The sequence below is a fragment of the Moschus berezovskii genome, chromosome 6 (genome assembly GCF_049115385.1).
Source record: "Moschus berezovskii isolate FMDL1 chromosome 6, NW_MosBer_1.0, whole genome shotgun sequence".
Taxonomy (NCBI): Eukaryota; Metazoa; Chordata; class Mammalia; order Artiodactyla; family Moschidae; genus Moschus; species Moschus berezovskii.
This window is the reverse complement of record NC_142465.1, coordinates 48,833,405-48,847,816: the sequence shown is the minus strand read 5'-3', so window position 1 is coordinate 48,847,816 and position 14,412 is coordinate 48,833,405. Positions and strand designations below refer to the sequence as shown.

General features: G+C 40.2%; 1 long non-coding RNA gene and 1 pseudogene across 1 annotated transcript in view; both read right to left on the bottom strand.

The window, feature by feature from the left end:
- Nucleotides 1-8,698: 8,698 nt before the first annotated feature.
- The window catches only part of LOC129535843 (uncharacterized), a 37,323-nt gene continuing 31,609 nt past the window's right edge, over nt 8,699-14,412 (bottom strand). The window contains exon 2 of the long non-coding RNA XR_016037594.1: nt 8,699-9,082. This is a non-coding gene — a long non-coding RNA (uncharacterized LOC129535843). The remainder of the gene's footprint in view (nt 9,083-14,412) is intronic.
- On the bottom strand, nt 12,108-12,207 carry LOC129537363 (U6 spliceosomal RNA; annotated as a pseudogene).

Genomic DNA, 14,412 nt, shown 5'->3' with positions numbered 1-14,412 from the left:
ATTACATCCCCATGACTTGTATTATAACTGGAAGTTGGTGCATTTGGACCTCCTTCACCTATTTCCCCCACTCCCCACCCACTTATCCCATTTCTGGCAACCATCCATCTGTTCTCCGTATATGAGCTTGGTTTTCTTTCCTGTTACAGTTATTGTTTCTTTTTAATTCCGCATATAAGTGAAATCAGTCTTTCTCTGACTTATTTCACTTAACATAATGTCAAGGGCTAACCACAATGTCACAAGTGGCAAGATTTCATTCATTTTTTTTACGGCAGAAAAGTATTCTATTGTATGTATGTATTCTATTGTATTTGTATGTATTCTTTATCCATTCATTCATTGATGGATATATAGATATTTTTCTATACCTTGGCTATTATAAATAATGTTGCAGTGAAAGTGGAATTTCAAATTGGTGTTTTATTGTTTTCAGATAAATACCCAGTAGTGGGAATGCTGGATCATATGGTAGTTGTATTTTTCATTTTTTGAGAAACCTCCATACTGCTTTCTGTAGTGACTATATCCATTTATATTCCCACCAAGAGTGCACAAGCATTCCCTTTTCTTCACATCCTTGTTTTTTGTTTGTCTGTGTTTGTTTTTTGTTTTAGCCATACCACATTGCACAGCTTGCAGGATCTTAGTCCTCAGACCAAGGACTAAACCCAGACCACTGTAGTGAAAGCACTGAGTCCTAACCAATGGACTGCTGGGGTAGCCATTTTAACAGGTATGAGGTGATATTCCAGTGTGGTTTTGATTTGCATTTCCCTGATGAGTAGTTGGGTTGAAAGGTACCTGTACATTTTCATGTACCTGTTATCCATCTGCATGTCTTCTTTGAAAAATATTCACATCTTCTGCCTATTTTTTAATTCTTTGGTTTTTGCTATTAAGTTATATATATTTTTTACATATTTGGGATACTAACCCCTTCTCATATATGATTTCTAAATATTTTCACCCATTCAGTAGGTTGCCTTTCTATTTTGTCAGTGATTTCCTTTGGCTGTGCAGAAGCTTTTTAGTTCGATGTAGTTCCACTTGATTTTGTTGCTTTTGCTTATGAAGTCTGATCCAAAAAAATCATCATCAAGACTGATGTCTAGCAACATACAGCCTATACTTCTTCTAGGATTTTTATGGTTGCCAGTTTTGCATTCTTTAATCCATTTGAGTTAATTTTTCTGTATGGTGTAAGATAGTAATCTAGTTTCACTCTTTTGCATGTGGTTGCCAGTTTCCCCAAGGTGGTTTATTGAAGATACTATCCTTTCTGCTTACTCCTTGGAAGGAAAGTTATGACCAACCTAGATAGCATATTAAAAAGCAGAGACATTACTTTGCCAACCAAGGTCCGTCTAGTCAAGGCTATAGTTTTTCCAGTGGTCATGTATGGATGTGAGATTTGGACTGTGAAGAAAGCTGATCACCGAAGAATTGATGCTTTTTGAACTGTGGTGCTGGAGAAGACTCTTGAGAGTCCCTTGGACTGCAAGGAGATCCAACCAGTCCGTTCTAAAGGAGATCAATCCTGGGTGTTCATTGGAAGGACTGATGCTAAAGCTGAAACTCCAATACTTTGACCACCTCATGCGATGATTTGATTCACTGGAAAAGACCCTCATGCTGGGAAAGGTTGAGGGCAGGAGGAGAAGGTGGCAAAGGAGGATGAGATAGTTGGATGGCATCACCGACTCAATAGATATGAGGTTGAGCAAACTCCAGGTAATAGTGAAGGACAGGGAAGCCTGGCATGCTGCAGTCCGTGGGGTAGCAAAGAGTCGGACACGACTGAGCAACTGAACAGTCATGACTGAGCAACTTAAACAACAACCATAAAATTTTGATTAATGTATCTTTGATAGTTTGAAATCATGAAGCATGATGCCTCCAGATTTGTTCTTCTTTCTCAAGGTTGTTTTGGCTGTTGTTTTGGAGTCTTTCATGGTTTCATCCAAATTTTGGATTGTTTGTTCTATTTCTTTGAAAGGTGCTTTTGGAATTTTGAGAGGGATTACACTGAATCTGTAGATTTGTTTGGGTAGTATGGACATTTTAACAATATTAATGTTCCTGTCCATGAGCACAGAATATCTTTCCATTTATTTGTGTTGTGTATTCTTAAATTTCTTTCATCAGTGTCTTTTAATTTTCAGTGTGCATGTCTTTCACCTTCTTGGTTAAACTTATTCCTAGGTATTTTATTCTTTTGGGAAGGCAGCTATGTTCACCTTGTTGGTTTGCCAAGGATAAATACAAATATTAAAGTTTATTTATTAAATTCCTTAATTTTTCTTATAGCTTATTACTATATAGAAACAAAAAATTTAGTATACTAATATTTGTATCTTGCAACTATACTGAATTCATTTATTAGCTCTAGCAGTTTCCTTGTTTGGAGTCTCTAGGATTTTCTGTATCTGTCATCTGCAAATAATCACAGTTTTAATTCTTCATTTCAAATTTGGATTTCTGTTAATTTTTTTGCCTAATTGCTCTGGCTTGGACTTCCAATACTATTTGAATAAAAGTGGTGAGAATGGACATCCTTGTCTTTTTCCTGATCTTAGAGGAAATACTTTAGCTTTTTGACGCTGAGTATGATGTTAGCTGTAGGTTTGTCATGTGTGACCTTTATTGTATTGAGGTATGTTCTCTCTTCTGGAGAGTTTTTGTCATAAATGGGTGTTGAATTTTGTCAAAAGCTTTTTCTGCATCTATTCAGATGATCAGATGGTTTTTATTCTTCAATTTATTGATGTGGTATATCTCACTGATTGGTTTGTAAATACTGGAAAATCCTTCCATCCCTGGGATAAATCCCATTTAATCACTTGTGTATGATCCTTTTAACATTGTTGGATTCAGTCTGCAAGTATTTTGATGAGGATTTTCGCATTCAGGTTCATCAGTGATATTGGCCTGTCATTTTCTTTTTATTTTGTGGTATTTTTCTCTGATTTTGGTATCAGGATGATGGTGGCCTCATAGAATGAGTTCCTTCTTCTGCAATTTTTAAAAATAGTTTTAAATGAATAGGCTTTAACTTTTCCCTAAATGTTTGTTAGAATTTGCCTGTGAAGCTATGTGGTCTTGGACTTTTGTTCATTGGGAGTTTTTTAAACACAGTTTCAATTTCGGTGCTTGTGATTGTTCATATTTTCTATTTCTTTCTGGTTCAGTTTTCCAAGATTGTACCTTTCTGAGGATTTGTCCAGTTCTTCCAGGTTGTCCATTTTATTGGCATATAGTTACTTACAGTAGTCTCTTATGATCCTTTATATTTCTGTGGTCTAAGTTGTAACTTCTTTTTCATTTCTAACTTTATTGATTTGGGCACTCTGTTTTTTCTTGATGAGTCTGGCTAAATGTTTATCAATTTTGTTTATCTTCTCAAAGAACCAGCTTTTTTAGATTCATTGATGTTTTCTAATTTTTTCTTCATCTCTATTTCATTTACTTCTGCTCTCATCTTTATGATTTCTTTCCTTCTACCAACTTTAGGTTTTATTTGCTTCTTTCTGTAGTTGCTTTGGGTATAAGGCAAGGTTATTTGAGATTTTTCTTATTTCTTGAGGTAAAAGTGTATGGCTGTGATCTCCTTTTAGAACTGCTTTTGCTGTATCCCATAGGTTTTTATTGATGTGCTTTCATTTTCATTTGTCTCTAGATATTTATTTCCTCTTTTATTTCGTCAGTGATCTGTTGGTTGTTTTGTAGCATATTGTATAACCTCCACGTGTTTGTGATTTTTAGTTTTTTTCTCTTGTAGTTGATTTCTAATCTCATTGTGAAATAAAGAGAATCATGAGTTGTGAACATAAAAGATGCTGATTTCTATTTTCTTAAATTTACTGAGGCTGTCTTAAATTTATTGATCCATGTGATCAATCATGGAAGATGTTCCATGTGCACTTGAAAAGAACGTGTCTTCTGCTGCTTTTGGATGGAATGCTTTATAAATATCAATTAAGTGCATCTGATCTAAAGTGTCACTTAAGGTCTGTATCTTGTTATTGATTTTCCATCTGAATGACCCATTGATGAAAGTGGGGTGTTAAAGTCCCCTACTATTATCGTGTTAACGATGCATTTCTCCTTTTATGGCTGTTAGCATTTGTCTTATATATTTAGATTATCCCATGTTGGGTACATATATATGTTTACAAGTGTTATATCTTCTTCTTGGATTGACCCCTTGATTATTATGTAGTGTCCTCTTTGTATCTTGTAACCGAATACCTTTTTGTCATCCCCACTTTCAGTTCTGTGTCCCTATATTTGAAGTGGATCTCCTATAGACAGCATATACATGGGTCTTGTTTTTGTATCCATTCAGCAAGTCTATGTCTTTGGTTGGAGCATTTAATCCAGTTACATTTAAGGTAATTATTAATATTTATATGCTTATTGCCATTTTGTTAATTGTTTTGGACTTATTTTTGTAGGTCTTTGTTTCTCCCCTTCCTCTTTTTTTCTCTTGTGATTTGATGACTAACTTTTTAGTGTTGTGTTTGGATTCCTTTTTGTGTGTGTGTGTGTGTCTGTTGTAGATTTTTGGTTTGCATTTACCATGAGGTTTGATACAGTAGTCTATATATAAACAAGATGCTTTAAAGTAGCTAGTCATTTAATTTCTAATGTTTTTCCAATATCTGCTTATAGTCTTCTCATTGCTTCTGGTTTTGATATTATATTTGTATATGGATGATTTCCTTGATCAGTTTGCCTTGATCAGTGAGCTGTCTCATTTGTAATTTTCTTGTTTCTAGTTGGGGCTTCTTTTCCCACCTAGAGAAATTCCTGTAGCATTTATTGCAAGATAGTCTGGTGGTACTAAATTCTCTTAGCTTTTGCTTGTCTGGAAAGCTTTTGATTTCTCTGTCAAATCTGAATAAGATCTTTGCTGGGTAGAGTATTCTTGATTATAGGTTCTTCCCTTTCATCACTTTAATATATTGTGCCACTCCCTTCTGGTCTGAAGAGTTTCTGCTGAAAAATCAGCTGATAACCTTATGGGAATTCCATTGTATGCTATTTGTTGCTTTTCCTTTGTTGCTCTTAATATTTTCACTTCGTCTTTAATTTTTATCAGTTTGATTAATATGTGTCTCAGTGTATTCCTCCCTGGGTTTGTCCTGTGTGGGACTTCCTGTGCTTCCTGGATATGGGTGACTGTTTCCTTTCCTGTATTAGGGAAATTTTCAACTATTATCAAATATTTTCTCTGGCTCTTTCCCTCTCACTTCTCCATCTGGAACCCCATAATGTGGATGTTGGTATGTTAATGTCCCAGAAGTCTTTGACTGTCCTTAATTCTTTTCCTTCTTTTTTCTTTACTCTGTTCTATGGCAGTGATTTCCACCATTCTGTCTTCCAGCTCAGTTATTCATTTTTCTGCCTCATTTATTATTATAGATTTCCTCTAGTATATTTTTCATGTCAGTTTTTGTATTGTTCATCTGTTTGTTCTTTAGATCTTCTAGTTCTTTATTAAACATTTCTTGTATCTTCTCCATCTGTGCCTCCATTCTTTTTCCAGATATTGTATCAACTCTACTATTATTACTCTGAATTATTTTTCAGGTATATTGCCTATCTCAATTTGAATTAGCTGTTCTTCTGGCATTTTATCTTGTTCTCTCATATAGGACATACTCTTCTGCTACCTCATTTTGCTAACTTTTTGTGATTGTGGTTTCTGTTCCACAGGCTTCAGGGTTGCAGTTTTTCTTGCTTCTGCTGTCTGCCCTCTGGTGGATGAGGTCTAAGAGGCTTGTGCAAGCTTCCTGGTCAGGGAGGCTGGTGCCTGCCCACTGGTGGGTGGAGCTGGGTCTTGTCCCTCTGGTGGGGGTGCTGTATCAATGTGTGTGTTTAGTGGGCAGCTATAGGCTCAGGAAGACTTTAGGCAGTCTGTATACTGATGGAAGGGGCTGTGTTCCTGTCATGTTGGTTGTTTGGTCTGAAGTGTCCCAGCACTGGAGCCTATAGGCTGTTGGGTGGGGCCAGGCCTTGGTGAAAAAATGGTGGCCTCTGAGAGGGCTCATGCCAATGAGTACTCCCCAGAACTATTGTAACCAGTGTCTTCATGCCTTGAAGTGAGCCAAAGCTGCCCCCAACCTCTGCCAATACCAGCAGGAGACCCTCCAATACCAGCAGGTAGGTCTTGCCCAGACTCTTATGAGGTCACTGTTTTTTCCCCTGGGTCCTGAGATTGACCTTCAGCCAGTCGGTATTTCTTATGTCTGCCATGTCTCAATTCAAGTTACTTGAGACCTTGTGTGCACCCTCCAAAAGTGGAGTTTCTGTTTCCCCAGTGCTTTGGAATTCCTGTGATCAAACCCTGACCTTGAAAGACAAATGCTCTGGTGGCTCCTCCTCCTGATGCAGAACCCCAGGCTGAGGAGTCTGACACAAAGTTCAGAATTTTCACTTCTATGGGAGAACCTCTGTGATACAATTATTTTCCAGTTTGTAGATCACCCACTTGGTAAGTGTGCAATTTAATTTTATCACAGTTAGCACCCCTCCTACTGTTTTGCTATGGCTTCTTCATTGTCTTTGGGTGTATAGGATATCTTTTTGGTAGGTTCCAGTGTTTTCTGGTTGTTTAGCAATTAGTTGTGATTTGGGTGTTTTCATGAGAAAGGATGAGCTCACATCCTTCTATTCTGCCATCTTGTCTCCATTCTTAAAACTGTTGATCTTCAGCACATTATCTCACTTCAACAAGCCTCAACTTCCTTGTATGAGAGGCTTGTCTTAGGCAGCCTCAAGATGAGTAGATCTCTGCACCCACTCAATAGAATATTAAGGCCTATATAGAGGCTTTAATGGAGCTCCATCACATACATAGTCCAGGTGGTCTCAACAACACCTTATCTCTCAAGCTCTTTTCCATGAAATTGGTTTGTTTGATTTTTAGGGTCTATTTATTTATTTGGCTTCATTGGATCTTAGTTGTCGCCTGGGTGCTCAGTAGTTGTGGCATGCTGGTTTAGTTTCCTCGTGTGGGATGACATGTGGAATCTTAGTTCCCTGACCAGAGATCAAACCTGCTACCCATGAATTTAAGATTGATTCTTTAACTACAACCACTGGACCACCAGAGAAGTCACTGTTTTTTTTAATCATAACTAACTGTCTTGCTCACATTCTGGTAGCTTATAGCTAAGATTCTAGATTCTGGCCTTGCTGATGTTAGCCTGAGCTATTTAAACTCCACCTGGTTTTCTTTTAAATTCCTTAACTGTAGCTTATTCTTACCTACCAAACATTTAGGCTTACAGAGTTTTCTAGAGTTGGAGTCAGCAGGCTAGATATCATAGGCCCACTGCAGCCACTACCTGTTGGAATACAATGAACACATTTATGTATTGCCTGAAATTGCTTTTACACTTCAGCAACAAAGTTGATTAGTTGGAACAGAGACTGTGTGACCCATAAACCCTAAAATACTTATTATGTGGTCCTTTTTGAACAAAGTTGGCCAACCACTGCTCTAAGATAATGCTAAGAGAGTTAGTTTGGCCCAAAAGGTAGCAGATAAAAATAAAATACAATGTTATTTCCAGACCACACAACCTCCAGCCAATCTATGTTCATCACGTCCGCCAGGTGTCTACTCAAGTTACCATCAGCATTGACTCTGATGTCCCCTCAGGTGAGAAATAAGTGCTTTTATGTGCCAGACATTTTACATGAATTGCCTTCCCGCTTTATCAATGGCTGGGAGAGGTCAATGGCTTACCTAAGTTCATAATGAGCCAGATTCAAGCTCCTGTCTGAGGTTCACACCTGTACTCGTACCTACCACAGTCTGTGTGTCTAAACTGTAAAAGATGACAGGGCTTTGAAAATACTAGAAGGGCTTTAAGCAAGGACTAGACTCTTCCACCAGGCTGTTTTATACTTTAGGGATTGCCTCCCCGCCCCCACACACACACAAAAGCTCAAACCTTTCCTCCTAACACCTTTCAAGATTAGCTTTCTGTTTTTCCACTCCTCTTCACTTTCATTGTACTTGCTGACTTATGATGGAATTACTCTTAATTACTAACTCCTGCTTTGTACTAGACTTTCCCACTAGATCCTCTTCTGGTGATTTAGTTGCTCCTTTTGTATCCCTTCCTGCCAGCTTTCCAGTTAATATTCTGAATGAAGTACTCAGTGGCTCATGACAATTAGTGTCACATTTTTTTTTTTCCTGTCTCCAGGTATAGGTTTGACCCTCATTTCATGTTCAGCAATCATGGCAGTGTCAGGACTCGAAGGTTTTCAAAATACTTTCTGTAGTACCTCTGTAGTTGGATCCCTGCTCACCTCTTTCTGATGAAGTGATTGGAGTAGCTGTCTGTAGCTAGTCTTCAAGACCACGCCTTGAAGGGGTTTCTGGATTGGCTTTAAGTCCTGTTTGAAAAAGCAACCCAATCAGCTGACTTCCTTGTGCAATGTGTTAAACTGTGAACTTTGCCTGAGTGTCAGGAGTGACTGTCCTAGGTCCCTTTATTCAGCTGGTGACAATACTCCTGAGTATTATCATACTCCTGAGGTCTTTGTTCTCACCAAACACTTTTTGTCCTAGGGCCAGTTTTTGGTTATTTCCCCATGGGGTCAAAGTCTGGACTTGTAAATCCATTCAAATAAATGACAGTGCTTTTGCAGGGGTGGGGTGGGAGGGAATGTTTTTGGTATCCAGCTTGACCTAAAATCAAGAGGACCTGCATAGCATTCCAGATTGGGCACTTCACTATCAAAAATACTAATATCACATGGCTTGAAGAACCATCAGAGCTGAACCATCTGATTAAGAAATAAGATCATTGTTTCTCAGATTAATAGAAATACACTGTTTATAATATCCATAAAATGTAAGGTCACAAATTCACAATTTGTTCATTTTGGGGGAATTCTGTACTGGTGTTCTGTTAAAATAGAACAGTAGCAATCTCTTGGTACAGGCTAATTCCAGGTAGTTACTGAAGGTAATGGACATCTACTTGCCAGTGACTGCTAACCACATGGAGTGCTGGTTAATACCAGGGGTATCAAAGGAATGTCTGTCTTCTGAGATCTGAAAAATAAAGTGGGTTAAGTATTTCAGCAGAGAAGAACTTCCAAAGGTTGGTGAAATCTGTGTTTTCCCGTGGGCCTTCTGTAGGGCTTTTAACACATTCATGAAGGGCTATAAATTAGGTGAAGTAAGTGCCTGCCCAGCAGGGAGCCATGTGTGAGGTTGTGACACTTCCTCAGCATTTGCTGACATTCAGTTCATTTGTTAAAAGATAAGAATTTCTTAGGGTTGATGTAAAGTACCAACTGGTCTTCCCTGGTGGTTCAGTGGTAAAGAATCCACTTGCCAATGCAGGAGACCCAGGTCCGATCCCTAGGTTGGGAAGATACCTTGGAAAAGGAAATGACAACCCACTCCAGTATTCTTGCCTGGGAAATCCCATAGATGGAGGAGCCTGGTGGGCTCCAGTCTGTGGGTCACAAAGAGTCGGACACAACTTAGCAACTAAACAACAACAAAATACTAGCTATGTAGCTTCTTCCCTTTCAGAAAACTTCTTCCTGAGTTTTTGGAACCTTGTGTAATTTGGGCCTTGTTCACTATTCCTCTGTCAAAACTAGATCCTGAGGTTTCCTCGCTGTTTAGAATGCCTACATTTCTTTCTCTTGGCTTGAAGACCATTTTTATATTGTCTTCACAAGAAGGCTAATTGGTGGTGGGGCAGCAAGGGAGAGGAGTGTTAGGAGCCCTAACATCTGAGTAGCCAGGATAGGCCTGAGACCTTGCTTAGGCCTAAGTTTTGATTTCCTGGAGAGAGGGTGGAGGCTAAGTCCACAGAAACTCCTCCCTAAGAAGATCCCGCTGGCGCCAAAATTAAGAAACTCCTCCCTAGAAAAGTCCCGCGCGCCAAAAGTCGGGCCAATCAGAGTAAAAAGGGAAATCCCCCAGAAAAACCCCGCGCGTGTATAAACTGGCCAATGAGCTTCCGTGCGTGCATGAACTGGCCAATGAGCTTCTGCCAGATTGATCTTTTGAACAGAAATAGGTGCTTATGTAACCTGAGATTATAAAAACCACTGTGACCTGGGCTCGGGGCTCTTGTCCCACTCCACTGCACTGGAGGAAGCATGAGCCCTAGCTCGAGCTAGAAATAAACCCCATTCTTGCTTTTGCATTGCTGCCAGTGTCTTATTCTACCAGTATGGGGGGACCGGACTCAGGGCATAACAGGAGGAACTGTGGTTTATAACCTGACCAACATAGGCAGTCATTGATTTTAGCTTTAAGTAAGGTCCTAGGTTGAGCATTTAGCACTTTGTAACACATGGCAATAATCTCAGATATGCAGATGACACCACCCTTATGGCAGAAAGTGAAGAGGAACTAAAAAGCCTCTTGATGAAAGTGAAAGAGGAGAGTGAAAAGGTTGGCTTGAAGCTCAACATTCAGAAAACAAAGATCATGGCATCTGGTCCCATCACTTCATGGGAAATAGATGGAAAAACAGTGGAAACAGTGTCAGACTTTATTTTGGGGGACTCCAAAATCACTGCAGATGCTGATTGCAGCCATGAAATTAAAAGACGCTTACTCCTTGGAAGGAAAGTTATGACCAACCTTGATAATATATTAAAAAGCAGAGACATTACTTTGCCAACCAAGGTCCGTCTAGTCAAGGCTATGGTTTTTCCCATGGTCATGTATGGATGTGAGAGTTGGACTGTGAAGAAAGCTGATCGCCGAAGAATTAATGCTTTTGAACTGTGGTGTTGGAGAAGACTCTTGAGAGTCCCTTGTACCGCATGGAGATCCAACCAGTCCATTCTAAGGGAGATCGATCCTGGGTGTTCATTGGAAAGATTGATGCTAAAGCTGAAACTGCAATACTTTGGCCACCTCATGTGACGAGTTGACTCACTGGAAAAGACTCTGATGCTGGAAAAGGTTGGGGGTGGGAGGAGAAGGGGACGATCGAGAATGAGATGGCTGGATGGAATCACTGATTATGTAGACATGAGTTTGAGTGAACTCCGGGAGTTGGTGATGGACAGGGAGGCCTGGCGTGCTGTGGTTCATGGGGTCGCGGAGAGTTGGACACGACTGAGCGACTGAACTGAACTGAACTGAACACATGGCAATGGCAAGTCACTCCAGTACTCTTGCCTAGAAAATCGCATGAACAGAGGAGCCTGGTAGGCTGCAGTCCCTGGGGTCGCTACTAGTCAGACACGACTGAGCGACTTCACTTTCACTTTTCACTTTCACACATTGGAGAAGCAAATTGCAACCCACTCCAGTGTTCTTGCCTGGAGAATCCCAGGGACGGCGGAGCCTGGTCAGCTGCCGTCTATGGGGTGGCACAGAGTTGGACACGACTGAAGCGACTTAGCAGCAGCAGCAACAGCAACACATGGACATAAGTAACTTTCTGTCACAATTTCAAATCACCATGTTGGGTTAAAGACTCTCATGCTAGGAGGGATTGGGGGCAGGAGGAGAAAGGGACAACAGAGAATGAGATGGTTGGATGGCATCACCGACTTGATGGACATGAGTCTGAGTGAACTCTGGGAGTTGGTGATGGACTGGCATGCTGCAGTCCATGGGGTCACAAAGAGTCGGACATGACTGAGCGACTAAACTGAACTGATGTTGGGTTAATACCCATTGGGTTTATTCCTTTACCTCACACAATCCCAATCACCCTGGTAGAAATTAGAAGTGAAATGAATACCTCTGCCATGAACATTTTAGAAAAAGAAATTCTAACAGTTTTGTAACTAAAAGCAAACAACAGTGTTGAGTATGGGTATTGGCTTTATTCTATTCTTTGATTCGTAACATTAATCAGTCAGCTTCCACATTAATGAAAGTTGGCCTAGTTATTCCAGAATAAAAAGAAACCAACTCTTACCAGGTCTTGTACTGTGATGTCATATTATTCAATTTTATGATGCTGGTTCCTGAAAGCAGATGAAGTCATAAGACTGACACAGATCAGCTGCTCTTACATTCAGTAGACTTCTGTTTTTGTTGAGGGGGTGGGGGATGCACTGAAGCCCTTTTTTTGTATCTCTAATTTGAAAAAAGTATGGAACAGTTCACTAATTTGTGTGTCATCTTTGTGCAGAGGCCATGCTAATGTCTGTATCATTCCAATTTTAGTATATGCGCTGCCAAAGCAAATACTGTACCTCTCATTTTTGAATGGCCTCTAATGTGACTTTCTTTTGGACAGGTTTCATTATGGATCTAAGCTAAAATCATCTTTCATAAAGAGGCCTCAGTTTATAGTTAAAATTTTATTTTTAAGTGTCTAGCAGACCACACAATGCACCGAAATTTTTCAGAATGGTATGCTCAAGGGCCCCAGTGCAAGAGGCTTGCTTTATTTCTCTCTTAATTGTACTGATTTGAATTTTGGTTATTTTTCCTTTTAGGAAGACCAGGTCCATATGTATTGGTGATAGGAAACTGTGACCATTAGGAATAAACAGAGGTCCTGGGAATGAATAGAGATTTTGCCTTAAAAGATTTCCTATTACAAAGCTCTTCCTCCCTCAGATACAATAATATTCCCTACAAGTGAAAAGAAGAAAATGCCTTTTGAGCATCTTTGAATTTGACCAACAGTGCTGTTGCAAAATACATTTTAATTGACAGCATTAGGGTTTTTGTATAAAGTAGTAATGGTATTCATGGAAAGTTATTCCTTAATCTGTGAGAAATGTTCTTAAATTTGTTTTTAAGTGTCTAAGGACTAGTGTTGTTAACATAAGATAAATTGTCCAGGATCCTTATTAAGAGAAAGCAAAGAGTATTTAAACTGATCTACCATTGGAAGGACTGATACTAAAGCTGAAACTCCAATACTTTGGCCACCTCATGCGACGAGCTGACTCACTGGAAAAGACTCTGATGCTGGGAGGGATTGGGGGCGGGAGGAGAAGGGGACGACAGAGAATAAGATGGCTGGATGGCATCACCGACTTGATGGACATGAGTTTGAGTGAACTCCAGGCTTTGGTGATGGACAGGGAGGCCTGGCGTGCTGTGATTCATGGGGTCGCAAAGAGTCGGACACGACTGAGCGACTGAACTGAACTGAACTGAACCAGTGGAACTTGGTGGGAATGTTTGGCTCTTTCGTTTTACCCTCACTTATGTCCAACTGACTTTGTGGAATTCCTGTGTTTGCATCATCTGTTCCTGGAAGTTCTTCTGCTCTGGCTCTGTGTTATCTGAGTCATTTGACTTAGAAAGAAAGGTCTTCATAGGACCCTGTTCACTGCTGCACTTTTCAATGAATTAAAGTTTATTTCTGTTCTAGTGGGAATGTGTCCTTTGTTTTAGTCCACAAGTAGTAACTTAGACAAGATGTGGGGTTTTTTTCTGCCATAAAGTCTTTAATGCTTAAATCGCTCACCTAATACTGGAGACAGGCTGTTTCCATAGGGTACTATAGTCCCTACCTGGAAAGCTCATATATGTGTCCCTGCTGACGAGTCTCCTTGATGAGCACCATGCAGAAAATACTTCCTGATAAATATTTATGCATTTACAGTTTGGAGGAAAAAAAAAAGGAAAAAACTTGCTTTCAGTTCAGTTCAATTGCTCAGTCGTGTCTGACTTTTTGCTACCCCATGAACCGTAGCATGCCAGGCCTCCCTGTCCATCACTAACTCCCAGAGTCCAACCAAACCCATGTCCATTGAGTCAGTGATGCCAAGCAACCATCTCATCCTCTGTCGTCCCCTTCTCCACCCGCCCTCAATCTTTCCCAGCATCAGGGTCTTCTCAAATGAGTCAGCTCTTCACATCAGGTAGCCAAAGTACTGGAATTTCAGCTTCAACATCAGTCCTTAACTTGACCAGCTTTAATTAGATAAACTAAGCTCATCTTCTGGAGAAGGCAATGGGAAGCCACTCCAGTACTCTTGCCTGGAAAATCCCATGGATGGAGGAGCCTGGTAGGCTGCAGTCCATGGGATTGCTATGAGTCAGACATGACTGAGTGACTTCACTTTCACTTTTCACTTTCACACATTGGAGAAGGAAATGGCAACCCATTCCAGTGTTTTTGCCTGGAGAATCCCAGGGACAGGGGAATCTGGTAGGCTGCGTCTATGGGGTCGCACAGAGTCGGACATGACTGAAGTGATTTAGCAGCAGCACCAGCAGCAGCAAGCTCACCTTCATATAATATCCAAGATGGTGGAGTAGAGGGACGAGCACTCATCTTCTACGAGAACTCCAGAATTACAACTTGCTGCTGAACAACCGTCAACAGAAAAATGTTGGATCCCACCAAAAAAAGATACCCCACATGCAAGGGCAAAGGAGATGCCCCAACAAGACAGCAGCAGGGGCAAAATCATGTTTAGAATCAA